Source organism: Melozone crissalis, unplaced genomic scaffold (assembly GCF_028551555.1).
Source record: "Melozone crissalis strain CALT ecotype California unplaced genomic scaffold, PUWL_Pcris_2 ptg000260l_1, whole genome shotgun sequence".
NCBI classification, from domain to species: Eukaryota; Metazoa; Chordata; class Aves; order Passeriformes; family Passerellidae; genus Melozone; species Melozone crissalis.
Window position 1 is genome coordinate 407,854 of NW_026536015.1, and position 15,567 is coordinate 423,420.

Consider the following 15,567-nt stretch of genomic DNA (forward strand, 5'->3'; position numbering starts at 1 on the left):
GAGCTGCGTGGCAAAATAAAGAAATAAGGCACTGACCTTTTTATGGTGCAAAGTTGAATATGTGCAATCTTCTGTCTTTTTAAACCTCCCTTTAAAAAAAAAATTAATTCAAAGACTGTTCCTTTCCTAAGTCAGTAAAATCAAATTCTGGGTTAATTATTTCATGCTGATTTTAGGGATTTACTGCTGCTGTGTTGGTTGGTTGGTTTGATTTGCCTGCCTTTTTCATTAAAACAGAGTTTGTCTAATGATCACTTTGTGATATAAAGACAACTCATGTTTTTTTACCTCTATTATTTCAATTCTGTCATGGAATATTTTTATGATCAGGTAATGAGTGATTAATTTAAGTGAAACATTACCTCGTGGGTATCTGCTGTTACATTTATATGTCACATTTATATTTGTATTTCTTACATTTGTATGGCTGTAGTGCCCCCCTTTGCTTTAAGGGCACAACATTATGCATTCTTCTGCTTTAAGGTTTGATTTTTTAACTTCATACCATTCAAGTTTTGAAGTGACTTAAAGCAATTTATGGATTTTAGGTGGCACAAATAGTGACAAAATTGGCTTTTTTAATCTGTTGCTAGGGCTAAAGGAGATAGGAGTACTATGCTGAAGCATCCTTTTTGGTTACCAGCATATTTTAATGAGCATTTCAGTGGACCTGACTTTGAAAAGACCAGAAGCTTGCTTTTCTGCCAAAGTTTATCAAATTTAACATGTGGTTTGACATATTGCAACTTGGATATGAGCATGCAGAACTGACTAGCTGGGTGCTAAGCAGGTCATTTGCCTGCGCAGCCTGTTGATTTTAGGAACACGGGGCTGAAGGGCATTTTCCAGTAACCAAAGGGCAAATGCTGTCACAGACTGAGCTGCCATCACTCTCTTGGCAATGAACATGGAATATTTACTCAGTGCTTTGTGGAACATGCACTTTTGTTTTAATCTCATTCTAACTGCATAGCGGTGGTACTGTCCTTTTAGTTTCATCCTTTAATTTTTTAATTTAGTATGTTTGGTTTTCATGCCTTGTTTTAGTTTCCCGTGGCTGACTAGCTCTATTTTTGTGCTGAGTTTCTTTGCTTTATCAGGAGACTCTGACAGTTCTTCTGGATGCTAAGTGTTCCAAACTGACAGGCTGCCCATGTCATTTTAGCAACCTGACAGTCATCCTGGAGTCTCCTTGTCGCTTCTGTTCTTGCTTCTAATCTCCTTTTTTCAGATGGTCACTCATTCAGTTAATTCTTCACCCCTTCTTCAAACAATTTTCCACTGTGATTTTAATTTAAAAGAAAGTTGAGATCCGAAGGCTCAATGTGTGTGAGTCCATGAATGTGTTAAAAGCAATAATTTGTGTTATTCCTTTCCTGAAGTGATTCTACAAAGGTATTCTGAAAGATATCTTATTCTAAAATGTATACAATATGATTTACTGAGTCACTCTAAGAGAACTCTACTTTAGACATGTCAGGTCCCTTTGCAAATAATGTCTATTTATGAATTGCATTGGTATTATATATTTATGCCTTGCATACAAGACAATCTTTGGTACACTTTTTTGTCTACCTTATTTCTAAACTCGTCTGTGTTTTGCAGCAGCCTCTGGTTGTTCTTTTGCTTTTATTCCCTGGAATAAACACCACAGTTAGTTCTTGTTATTTTCTCCTCATGAAGAGGGGAAATCTAGTTGCTCCTCAGTCTTTTTCATCAGCTTAAGGAGATTAAACTCTAAATCTTGGTAGCTCTGCGCTGCAAGCTCTCCATTTATCCAGCAGCCTCTCTAAAATGTGTACACCAGCGTTTAGCACACAGTGTGTCATCACTCTGTTAGCCAATGACATGTATAAAATCACCTGGAGCTTGTGCCTGGGGGTGGCTCATGGTCTGTTTTGTCAGGATGACACTCACTTCAGAACTGCTTTTTTCCAGGGAATGCTTCCTCAGTCTGTGTTACTCATGGTTAAATATGTATGACTGTGGTAAAACTCATGTTTTCTGACCACAAAGTTAACAAAGAGCTCCTCTGATTCTCTGTGCATGCTCTGTCCTTGTTCCCCTTTCCTGCTCCTTGCTTTCTCTAATTTCTCCCAGCTTTCAAAGCTCTCTCCAGTCTTCTTGGCTGCAGTTTTATTAATTTATGTGTTTTTCTGGAGCTCAGCCAAATTGACTGGCAACAGGCAGCTGTCTTCTGCCTCAAGAACTTCCTCAGTTCTAATGAGGTTTTACTGGCCTGACTCAGAATGTTACCTGAAACAACACGCTGCTGTCTTGCACCTAATTACAACAGATTTTAATTATCATTGATTCTTAATTACACTGATCTACAGAAAATATGAGCCAATTGTAGACTGTTGCATTGTCAGTTGCATTCCCAACTTTTATATAGATTCTTCTAGAGTGTTAATTTCCCTCATTTCAATCTGTACAATCAAACTGAGATGTAGATTCTAAAGGAGGGGGATTTATTTATTTTTTTTTATTATTTGCTCAACTTAGGGGTAGGCAAAGCCATATGCAGCTACAAGGCAGGTCTGATTTTATTAAATCGTATAAAATTCAGGAGTAGCTGGGATTATTGGGCAAGTTTGTGTAAGGTGTTCCAATTCTTCTCCATTCCTAGTTATCACTGTTTCATTTGTAATGTATTAAGGAATCACATTTTTCAATCATTTCATGAGTGTTTTTTTTAATACGCCTAGCATGTATTTTTACAGAGAAAAACATGTTTCAAAATAGTCTGCATCTCTCTGATAGAAATAGCTAAAATGAGTTCAAAATCTCCAAATGTTTAAAGAGAACAACATAGAATCTAAAAAAAAAGGAATATGGTCTGAAGCTTTTTATATTTCCAGCCTGTAGATTAAGTAGGTGATACCCTTCCAGATACCTATTTGTTATTGTGTTTTGCCCTCCAGCACCCACCTTTTCTTAAATATTTGTTATTCTCTCTGGTTTTGCATTTTTGATGCTATTTCATTTCTTACATAGCCAGTTCTGAGTCCTGAAAGGAGACTCCATCGCCACTGTATTAATCTCTGTGTGCTAAATGAGGTTTTATGTGTTTCCCTGTCTACTCTGTTTGTGACACTTGAATACCAGTTTTGCAGGGATGCTGGGACTGTTAGAAAAGGCCATTGTTTCAGAGTGCAGTTGGATTCAGGCCAGGGATTTAACCCCATTCCCAGTGGTAAGATGGAATCCTGCTTATAAGTATGTTCTCCAGTGGCATTTGTGGTCCCACAGTGGTCTGGGGAGAGCTGCAGGGGTTGTTTTAAAGGGAAGAGTGATGTGCACAGCTGCTACTGCCATCCTTCCTAGTGAAGAAGGGTTTTTCACTGCAAGTTTTCCACTCTGGAGCAGATGACCTGTTGTGTTGTAGGTGACTGGTACGAGCAGCTGTACCCGCTGGTGGTCACGCTGAAGGACTGCATGGCAGAGGTGGTGACCAGGGCCAAGCAGTCCATGGCCTTCGTCCTGCTCCAGGAACTTGCCTGTGGCTTGCCCCAGTGCCTGATGCTGACCCTGAGGAGAGACATCGTCTTCAGCCAAGCAGTAGGTTGTCTTGTGTCACTCACTTCCTTCTGTTGCTCTAATTATAAGCATACTCTTCATGCCAGTGTTTGTGGGTTTCTTTCTCATTTTTTTTTCTTACAATTTGATACAGCTTTTTCATTTATTTTCCATGATATTCACCTAAATAATTTATAATGTGGTAAGAAACTAAATAGTAAGTAGAAATCCACGGTGCTTCTATCACTGAGTCAGAGCAGCAGGTCTGAAGTGGACTGGAAAAGTTGGCTAATCCTGCCTTTGCACAAAGTAATATCCAGAAATTTATTTTTAGACTTCCTAGATGATATAGTTCTCAAGTGTAGCTTTGAATATATCCTGCTGATATTCATAATCACAGAATCACAGAATAGGTAGGGTTAAGGGACTCTGGCAATCATCCAATCCAACCCCCCAGTCCAGCCAAGGCAGGGTCACCTAGAGCAGGTGACACAGGAACACGCCCAGGTGGGGTTGGAATGTATGCAGAGAGGGGCACCCAAATTCTTCTTGGTCAGCCTGTTCCAGTGCTCTGCCACCCTCAGTATAAAGGAGTTGTTCCTCATGTTGAGGTGGAATGTCTTGTGTTTTAGCTTGTGGCCTTTGCTCCTCGTCCTGCTGCTGGGGACCATTGAAAAGAATCTGGCACTTGCTCCTTTGAGGTATTTGTGTGCATTAATGAGATCCCCTTCAGTCTTCTCCAGACTGAACAGCCCAGCTCGTGCAGTCTCTCCTCATAAGAGAGATGCTCCAGACCCAAATCCTCTTTGTGTTCCTTCTCTGGACTCTCTCCAGTAGCTCCTTGTCTTTCTTGTCCTAGTGAGCCCAGAAATGAACGCAGCACTCTAGATGTGGCCTCACGGGGTACTGGCTAGGCAGCATCCAAGCCAGGGAGATTTTTTCTCCTGGTCACCTTGGAAACAGGGAGGAGATAATTTGTTTTCAGTTTGTGGCAGTGTTTTAAGTGTTTAAATACCACTAGCATGTCTTTCCTTAGAACTGTCTTTTCTTGGCAAATAACTGAAGCTCTTTATGTCTTCTCCTGTATATCATGTTTTTTTCAGATAGATTTTTTTCTGAATATTTCACTTAATTTTTCTCTTAAGTTGTATGTTGCAGCTGCCAAGGAGATTCAGTTACATTAGATGTTGAACCACTTTCAAATCCATCATAATTCACATGTTTAATTCACATAATTCACATCATAATTCACAGTCTTGCATGTTTGAAGCCTGACAAGTGAGGTTCTGGTCTTATTTATGTCAGTGTAAATAACACACAATGATACAAAACAAATTAAGCTTATCTAATATACCTTAACAGAATATTTCACTACTTTATACACCCTCAAAAAACCCATCAAAATAATTATTATGAAATCATGTACTTAGTCACTAAACAGAAATACCTATGCTGATTTCTCAAATATGTAGGTGCTACCTCTGTTGTGTATAATGATAGCAAGCCTCATTTTAACTGTTTTGTAACAGTTGAAACGTCTCGTATCTGTTTGTCTTGTAACACTCTTGCACGTGTTTTAATTATCTTTACAGCTCGCTGGATTGGTCTGTGGTTTTGTAATCAAATTGCACACAGGTTTACATGATCAAGGATTTTTACAACAGCTTCACACTGTTGGATTGCTGGTGCAGCATGAAGGACTCCTTAGTACATACAGTAAGTACTGCTCTTGGACAAAGTTCCTTATGTTCCCTGCCCAGAAGTTACCCAGGAAGTTCTTATTTTAACCTCTGCTCTGTTTCCAATAATTTGGCTTGCTGAATCAAATATTGTCCTTACAAGACAGTAGACTTGCACATAATAGCACAGCTGAAGTCATTGATACTGTGTTGTTAATTCTGCAGCAAAAGTTCTTAATCTGTTACATTCTGAGTTCGTCAGAGAACACGGCCTGCTTATTGTTCCATGCAGACCTGACCCAAAATAGCAGGTTTATAAAACTAATGCAAACAGAAGATTTAAACACTGCTTTTATCAGCCTCGGCCCTGATCCTCAGTGCTGATAATGTGAAGATAGCCTGAAAACAGTTTCATAGTTTGTTACACATGCCATTGTTTGATATGTATTAAAAAGGAAATTTGGAGGGAGAAATTGCCTTATGTTTCAAACTTTGAACTAGATCTACTGGAATCATTCCCTGAATCAGAGATTTTGACTAAAGTAGAGGAATTTAGCATTTGTGCAGCTTTTTTATGCAGTTGCTCATTTGGAGATAGCTGTCTTCTCCATTTTGCATGACGCTTGTTTTTATTCTCAAAACCTTTGTCCTCCATCAGCAGGAAAGCATTTTGAAAACTTTCAGAATAGACAAAAATGGCTTTTCTGAGGTTATCTTATGCATATAGAGAGCAGGCTGATTTTCAGAATTGCTTAATACTCATGGTTATCATTTAGGCCACAGAATTGTCAGCAGTTTAAGAAATTAGTCTGGTTTTATGTAGGTTACTGTAATGTGGATTTAGAACTGTGATTTTTAGATGCACAGACTGGAAAATATATTGCTTTGCCCTGACCTATACAGTGACTGATCTGCCAACTCTGTTAATAGTCTCTTTAATCTTTTCATGTAGGTGAAGAAGCAGGGATGCTCGAAGACATGGCTGTGGGCATTTCAGATTTGCAGAAAGTAATGTTTAGAGTAATTGAAGCCAAGTCAGAAGATTTTTTGCCTATTATAAGTGGAAGGCGGTAAGAACTTTGTTTCTTGGAGCCCAGGAAACTGAGTTGCAGTTTTAATCTGTAGCCCATGAAACCCGTCTAATGGTTTTCTTGTTGCTGAATTCTGTTTTATTGAAAGTGCATTGTTTTACTTTTTAGAAGGTGAGTTAGTAGGGATTCTAAAAGCCAGTAGGCTCTGGGTTACTCTCCTGATAAAAAGCTAAAGTTCCAGTTACTAATACAGATTAATCTGAGCAATGTCTGTGTTGTGCAGAACTGCTGGTGCATTATTCACACATGGATACTGAATCCTGGACAAGTGACAAGGCCATTATTTACAAATGTGGTCTCTAACTGAGAAACTTTGCTTTTGAATGTCCTGAATTTGTATTTCAGCATGAGAAATGAAATTGCAGTTCCAAGAGTTAGGCCTTGATTGTTTTTAAGATGGAAACCAAAAAACTCCGATGCCACTTAGTATTAAAAACTTAGTAGTCACTTTTAAAAATGGAAGCCTTTTTTAGCTGCTGAAAATCACACAGGACATAGGCAGTGTCAGAAATCCTTGCACAAAATCACTTATCCTTTATGAATCTCACGTGAGTACTGCTGAATGTCAGGACATAAACTGCAATACTCCATTAATTTTGGCTATTTGAGGGTTAACAAGATTGGAATGGATTTTTCATCTTTATTATTATTCTAGTCTGAAGCTCCAAATAGTTTTATTTTGCAAAAATCACTTCCTTAATAGTATCATTGCTCTTAAGATGACTGTAAATTAAATTCAGCTAAAAGCAGGAACTTTTAGAAAATATATGTTTCCTCTGAAGGGGGTTTTCACCACTGATTTACTTAATTAATCTGGATGATTCACTCTCATCATATGGGCTTTCTGAGAAGGGATTGAATAAATAACAGGAAGGCTGGAATATGGTAGGCAATACATTGGGAATAATTAAAATTAAAAAAATTTTAAAAATAAAATCTCCATGGTTTATGTGGAGGAGTCCCATTCCTCTTAGAGCTGTGATAAGACTGCTCCTATCAAACAAATTGGAAGTCAACCATAAAAAGAAAAGATGAAAAGGTGAAAATCTAGTTATTTTCTAATAATTTTTTTAGAAACCCTCCATTTTTACTTTGGTTGTTATATGGTATGGCTCAATAAATGAGAGTGAAAGACTGTAGAAATGCAAGACAGAAAAACCAAACTACAAACTCTTATCTTGAAGAGTCAGCATATTTACTTGTAATTGTTTTTTCTAGGAAAGTGCTTAAACCTGACATTCTGTGTACACAAACAAATCAATCCAAAGTGTGTGGCACTGTGTAGCAGTGCACTGATCATCTGGTGTGGGTGGTAGACACCAGCCACCCAGGGGAGGTGAAATTCTGTTCAGGAACTCACATTCTTTTATTAGAGGTCATTCTTTTATTAGAGGTGCTTTTGGAACATTCTTTACAGAATCACAGAATATTTTGAGTTAGAAGGGACCCATATGCATCATCAAGTGCAACTCCTGGCCTTGCACAGGGCTTCCCAAGAATCACACCCCGTGCCTGAGAGTTCAGATGCTTCTTGAACTCTGTGAGGCTTGGTGCTGTGACACTTCCCAGGGGAGCCAGTTCAACCTGCTCAACCATTCTCTGGCTGAAGAAACTTTTCCTGACAATCAAGAACCCCATCCTCACTCTTGTTTTCATTTTTCCTAGTGAACATTACATTATAGAGGTCCAGCTCCCAGCAAAGATGTTTGAGCTGCTGCCACAAGAGATTAAAGAGGGAAAGCTGCTTCGCATGTATCCAGGGCTCTTTAATGTTGGAATTAATGAGCAGCAAACACTGGCAGAGAGGTAAGGAAAAGTCACGTTGCATTTTCTGTCCAAGTACTCCATGCTGGTACAGGCTATCTCTCAGGATTAGAAACAAATCTTCTTTGTTATTTGCTCTTAGACAATCTCACATTGACTCAGTGTGTATTGTCAAAGGTATTAAAGGAAATAAACACAAGCTATGAAGCAATGTAGAACAGTGAAAAAGTCCAGATGAAGATAAGATCATAAGCAGGGCTTCGTTTCACAGAGTTGGTGCCATGTTTCTCTTGGATACAGGTGCAAAATGGATTTCTATTTCAGATGCAGAATTTTGGTTGTATGCAGTACTCTGAAATTCTCACACAAGTTTGAAAATTCAAAATTCTTACATCTTGAAGATGGGTTTGAAGAGACCAAACAAGTGATAAGCTAGAGAAATTAGTACTCCTCTGCAACAGATTGCTGGAAACTAATTAATTAGTATAATAATAGTCATGGATTCACCAACGTATTAATTTTCTCTTCCAAGAGAAGGGTATCTGTCAGTCATGTTAAATTACCACATTTGTGCAGGGCTAAAACTGCAAGGTAGAAGTCAAGATGTCAATACAGACAGCTACTTTGTTAAAACTTCTTTTCTTTTAGCTGCTTTTATTAACAGAGCATCCAAAATACCTAATGCTTATCTTGAGGTTGCATTTGCTCTAAGCCAAAAGCTTATAGCAAAGCTGTAGCTGGAGTAATGGAGGGAGACAGTGAAAATCCTTAACCTGGGTAATAGGCAAGAAGTTAAACACCACAGGACTTTTTCTCCTGTTCACTGTAGACAGCCAAGTAAACCCAGTCTTTTAAAGAAGTCTACTAAAGAATGCCATCAGGTAGCTTTGTGAATGTTTATGGGACACTTTTCCAAGTTGAGTGGTGATATGTGAGAAAATTTAGGCAGAAAATTGAAATGGGAGACATAGACTGAATCTAAAGACAGTAAAATCTGGCATTTTACTGTGAAAGAGCTGGATAGCTGGTTAGAGAACTTGGAAACTTCTTGAAAATGAAAATAGGTTATTCTGATGACATAAAGAGGAAAGTGCTGAGAGGAGTGACGTGGCCAAACTCATAATGTGCAAAACCAACAAAATCAGTCATGACAGTTCTGAGTGGATCACTCAAAAAATAAGAGGTAAGACATGATGTGGTAAGCAAGAAGCAGGCTGGTGGGAGCTTACATGAGTGAGATAGGCAGGAAGGACTGAGTTATGAATAGTCTGAGGAAAAATTTGACAACATTTAGAAATAGCCTGATTACCTGGGGGCTTGTAGAGGAGTTGGTATGAAAAGATGCCTGGCTTGCAAGTGAAGTGGCAGGAAGTGTTGTTCCCAGTGGTCATTTTACATTGTGTGCAAAGAAAGCCATAGGAGAAAACAAAATAACTGCATATTTCTAAATATGGATATGTGTTGGAATCCATAAGGTTAGAGGATTTTTAAGAAATGGTTAAAAAAAGGTATGTAGGCCTTAGATTGGAGTTTTGTTAGCATTGCAGAAAAGTTTCCCATGCAAGCAGAAAAGTTTCCCAAGCAGTAGAGCATACGTGACAAATAACAATAGGCCTTTGTAGAATTGGCTTTAGGATGGCAACAAGGTTATTTAATGTATATCTTTAGAAGGTTAGCATGAATAGAACTCTGTTCTTTGTCTCTTATGAACTAGTCTTTGTTTTAGCTACGATTACGTATACTTTGTGGGATTGGATAGAATGCTTGTCAATACGTGTTTTCTGTATCTGATTGGCTGAAACTAGACTGAGATGATTTTATGTATTGCTGTATGGGCCCTCCTGAGGGGGACATTTTGGAGGAGACATTTTGGGGTGGATCAGTGAGCTGTCATGTCTCCATTTTGTGTTATGAGACTGATGTGCTGGAAATAAAAGCAAAAATCTCTTCACTGGTCTGGTTACAATGTTGTCCATACTGGACATTTTGCTGCGGCCTAGTGGGTTCCTTTTTTAAGGCGTGGGTTCCTGACACAATTGGACTTATATCTACCCATCCCCCGGCAGATATGTACTAATATCTACCAAGAAAATAATTTCAATGCAGAAGCAGCTTTAATGCATGCAGTTACAGTCTGCTTTTGTCTTAATTCAAAATGCTGCTTAACTCCTAAAGTTGTACATTTGTTTTTGAGACTGAAAACACCACACATGATTTATGGCTAAAAACATGGAGGGGTTTGTGGGATAAAGAACCTGAGAATATAAAAACATTTTTGTGGCAAATTTCTAGGAAATGTTACTCTATTAGAAAAAAAATCTTTTAATTTGTTTTTTGATAGAATACACTTGAGAATATTTCCGATTTAAAAGAAATGTTCTCATGTGACAGTGCAGCAGTGGCTACTAAGGAAGTAGTTACATCTTCTCCCTGTGGCCTGTTGAAATATTTGCTTCCCTTGTTCCCAATTTAGCAACATATTTGGTATCTTCTGATCTGTGTCCCCTTCTCTCTGAGTTTCTCACTTATGCCTCTCTTCCTGTACTCCTCCATTCCCGTTTCAAATCTATTCTGAAGATGAATTTCAAAACTTTGGCCCTAACTGTCATGGGGACATTCGTGTCTTTACAATCATATCTCCTGTAGTACCGTGAGATTTAGTTTCTTGGCATGTGAAATGTGGCTGTTGTAGAAATCTTGGTCTCAGAGAGAAAGATATTTGTTTTTGTAGCTACAGTTATTTTGTAGATAAGCTTCTCTTCCATCTTGTGTCACTTCCATATTATCCAGCTCTTACAGAAATTGATATGCTTAAGCAGTAGCAGCACTAAGAGATGGAGGAGTTGGTGTTCTCTGCCTGTGGTACCCAATTTTTGGAATTGGAATTCCCCCAAAGTGCCTTTCCATTTATTCAAGATTTGTGAGGGGAAAAGAATAAGTGCCTTATTGCATGTTTGTAAATAGATTGCTTTGTTAATAAACTTTTGGAAGAAGTACGCATCAGCGATGATCTCGTTTCCAAAAATTAATTCCAAAGCATACAAGAACTTAACTACTGCATGTTTGACAAAATCTAATGCATTTAGCACCAAAGTTATTTCTTTATGCAAAGAAATAACTATGAAGGATAATTTATCTTTTGTTGTTGTTGTTGTTTGTGGGTTTTGGGTTTTTTCCATAATTTATTGTGTATTTTCATAGGTTTGGAGATACCACTTTGCAGGAAAACATTAACCAGGAAAACTTAGAACTTCTCAAAGAATATTACAAGTTATTTACAGAAAAAATGCCTCCTGATTGTGAGTACAAAATAATGCAATGTCCAAATCGGTTTGAAAAGCTTTGAGTAGGTAGAAGGTTATAAGACAGTAATATTAGCAGAATCCCATACCTTGTTCCATAAATTTTAACATTTTTTACCTGTACATGACCCTGCTGGTCTCAGGAGTGATTTCAGGCCCTGTGCCACAGCAGAAACTACAGAGAAAATGAAACTACAGAGAGGAATGATGAACTGAACAGCTATTTTAAGCTGTTCAGTTCATCATTAAACTATATTAATTTATTAAAATAATAAGTTTGTTAATATTTCATGTAGAGGACAGTCTGTACCTACTGTATTTTTACATAAATACTTGGTGGGAAATTTCATCAGCTTCAGTCATACCCTCTGTTCTTATTCTGAAAATATGTTGAGGTTTGGTGAACCATGGAGAAATCTGCAGATCAAATACAAGCAATGAGCCACATCATCATTATATGAATGACAAGATTTCATTGGAATAGGCTCTGTATTCCACTTCTATAGAACATCTGTATTATAAACATAAACATTACTATGCTGTTACTCTGATTGCCAGAAGCAAGGACTGAAGAAAACATCTGCATCAATCGAATCCTGTTAGTTTTAATGCCCAAACTATAGTCCCAAATGTGGGAGATTTAACTGCCTGATGTTTAAATGCTATGTAAAACTTTGATACATCACATGTGTATGTATACATGTTTATCTCTTATATCAGGATGATTTTAATTTGTTAATCATTTTGACAGAAACAAAAGCCCTTCCTAAATGATGGGCAGGATGCCCATCCATCCACCCACAGATCTAGTATTTATTTCCAGGATGTCTACAGAGAAACTCATACAATAAGTTGGGTGATTAATTGAGGGGAATCTTGCTAAGAAAACATCCTCGAAAAACTAACCTCATGCAGGTTAGGACTAAGGTAGATCTGCTACCTCATAAATGGATTTTATTTTATAAAAGCAAAAATTTGCATGCAGACAGTATTGGCTACTTTTCATTAACACAATTTGAACTTGTACTGCCTTCTTGAAGGATTATTAGTGAGCCACACAGTTCCTGGACTTCTTTCAGACTGTGAAGGCTTTTGAAAACTAATTGTGTCTAGTTCATCGTGTATTTTCTGGTTATTATAACTTTCTTGCTTTTTTTCTTTACCTTTAAGAACACAGTCTCTTCTTTATACAATTTTTTGTGGAACATAAAGCACCTTTTGGTTCCACTGCCCTTCCCAGTAGCTCCCTGCCAGTATACAGAGTCAGTCTTTTGCCTTGGAGAAATGTGCCTTTTAAACCAGCCCCCTGGGAAAAAAGGGAAGTTCTCAAACTTGTTCATTTGTGGCAGGACTTAATCCCACTCCTGTTCCCCTGCCTCTGGAAGACAAACCTCCATACAAGGCTGGCAGCAACCCTGGTGCTGGGGCCACGTGAGAGGCATTCAATATTGATGGCTTTTTGATGGTTTTGTCCCACCTATCCAGATAATTTCCTATAATGCCAAATCTGTGCTACAAATAAATGCAGGACTGTGTTCCCAAAGCTGTCAGTTCCAAACAGTGCTCAAAAAGCCCAACAGAATTTGAGCATTTGCAGCCCTATTTGCCAGGCTGTTGGATCCACCCTTGGCAGCCTCCCTGGCCTGCTGCCTCATTCATATATTCCCTTTCAAAGAATTCAATTTTCCACTCCCTGAAAGGTATTGCCACCTTCGCTGTTAGTTTTCCTCTTGTGTCTGTATTTCTCCTTGGCAATAATAGTCTTGCTTGTAACTAAGCATCCACTGACTTTCTGTCTTTAAGATGAACATACACTTCGTCATTTACCCATTCATTAACCTCTTAAATTCTTTTAGCAGAAATTGAAAATAAGAGCATGTTTCCAGCAAGGTTCCTACCAAAAATGCTGACCAAATATAGCTCAAAATGGTACTGCTTTTATAGAAATACTAAGACAGTAAGGGTCCAAAAACATAGGATAGTTGTTTAGTAGTACATAAGTACCTGAAAACAACAAGGCTGTTTGGTGTTTCCAGGCTTCTCCCCCTTATTAGCCTGATTTGGTGGTTTGGTACTGTGGGGGACCCAAGGAGTTTAGGCCATTGATCATTTCCAGTCAAGGTGCAACCCCTTTGGCAGTACTGTGAATTAGGAGACTCTTGCTGTACCTGTGCTGAAGTCACCCCTCTGAGATGTCACGTTTTCTGCTGTGACCCAAAGGAAAGCTGCTGGGAGCAATAGAATGTTTAGTGATACATTTGCATCATCTCAAAGCATCTTTGCCATTTTGTGCTCTCTGTTTTAAAGAAACAGATGCACCCATAAGTGTAATAGTCTAGCAGAGTGTGATGTGGTTTTATGTGCTCTACATTATCTAATGTACAATCAGAGCTTGTGATACAGAGGTAAAACAATCCACATTAAAATTATTGCAAAACAGATTCTGGGTGTACATTTTCCTCCCTTTTTCTTTTTTTATTGTTTGTTTGTGAGTTTTTTTAGACAGCACAGTATGACTGAAGCAACTTAGTTCTTTTTGAATAGATTTAAAGTACTTCTTACTATGAATCATGGATAAAGGAAACTACAGAATTTATTAGATGTAAAAGGTAAAAGCCTGTTGATGAGAGGGATCATTCCAACTTGGATCACGTTAGGAGAATGGATATTGACCTTCATTAATACTTCCCTCATTTTTATTCTTCCAATTGAGTGTAAGTCTTTGGGCTTGGGTTTGGGGCTTGGGTTGTGGGGTTTTTTCCCCTCACTGGATGGATAATTTACTTTCTCTGCTTGAAGAAATCCATTGATCAATTTAGTTTCACTTTGTTCCACTTGATTCTGGCCCCTTTATTTGGTGATAACTATGATTTAAATTCTTTTTACTTTGCCACCATGAGAAGAAATAATTTCAAAAAACAGATTCTGCATGTTTTTATTGATTTTCAGAACTAGCAAGGATAAATGCAACATTAGAAAAATCCCTCCTCTATATACATATGAAACAGAGGGGGAAATTAAATTGCCTACTCTTGAATTTTTGCTGGAGATGTAGGATAAATTAAACTTCAACTTAAATGCCATACCCAGAACAAGCAGGTAAATTTTTGGATTTTAAGCAAACTTGAAATTATTTTCTACTTCAAAATAAAGCCCCACTTAATTTCAGGAGAAATATACTTTGTTACTTTTTAGAGGGGATACTAAGTGCTGTTTAACCCTTATCTTACATTATAGAAAAATCTAAGGCACATTTTAAAACAAAAACTAGATGTTTCAATTTGAAAACAAAACCCTAATTTTTGACTTTAAAATTAAAAAATAATCATCCCATCAAAGCAGGTTGTAATACACTCAGGTTTTTTTTATTTTTTTGATTTCTTTTGAATGTCTGTAATAGCTGATTAACAGAACTACAGCAGAGATTTGATTTTGTTTTTCACCATCCATTTATAAGATAAAGGTTGAAGATACTTCAAATTTCCACATGAAGATCTTAGGGAGGACAAGGCAATACTCAAAAGACATAAGGTTTGCTTATTCCTTAAATATTTAGCTGGTAATTTCTATCCCGTGTTCCAAAACAAGGCTGTAAATAATAGACCTGTTCTTTACCATGAGCATTCTGTAGTCAGGACAATGATATCACCAACCTTATCAAAATTAGCAACTTTTTTTGTCCTTTTTTCCCAGGTTTACCACATTTTCAAGAACAAAATGATTTAAAGGGATTGCTAGAAAGTCTTCATCAAAATGTCCAGAAATCATGTGGCTGGCTGCAACGGTGAGCTCTCTTGTTTCAAAGAAATTGATGAACTAACCATAAACTCATTTTCATAAGCTTGCTGACTTTGTAACTGCAATGGATTTTAAGGAAATGACTGGAAAACTCACTGGTTAAAGGAGGCAGATGTGCTGTAATAGTTTTTTGCAGACAATTTCTTTTTCTCACTTTTTAAACTGGTAGAACCTGCTAGAATTTGAGTGATTTGTTTGATATCCATTCTTTGATAATATAAAATTGCTCAAAATAATTTTTTAGTGTCCTTGAGGTATGATGTGGGACATGATTGCTTGGTTCCCTTACTTTAACTTTCTGAAATGTGTATTTCTGGTCCTAGTGATCTACACACTGTTATTCTATATTCCATTTATTTATTGAAAAAGATGTAAGAAGAAAACTTTGTCAGTGCAGTAGCTGTGCAATATCAC

General features: G+C 37.6%; 1 long non-coding RNA gene across 1 annotated transcript; it reads left to right on the top strand.

Annotated features, from left to right (window-relative positions):
- The first annotated feature begins 5,169 nt into the window (after positions 1-5,169).
- On the top strand, positions 5,170-8,026 carry LOC128949668 (uncharacterized). Its single transcript, XR_008484226.1, has 3 exons — positions 5,170-5,235; positions 6,151-6,268; positions 7,955-8,026. It is a non-coding gene; the product is annotated as an uncharacterized LOC128949668 (long non-coding RNA).
- Positions 8,027-15,567: the final 7,541 nt, after the last annotated feature.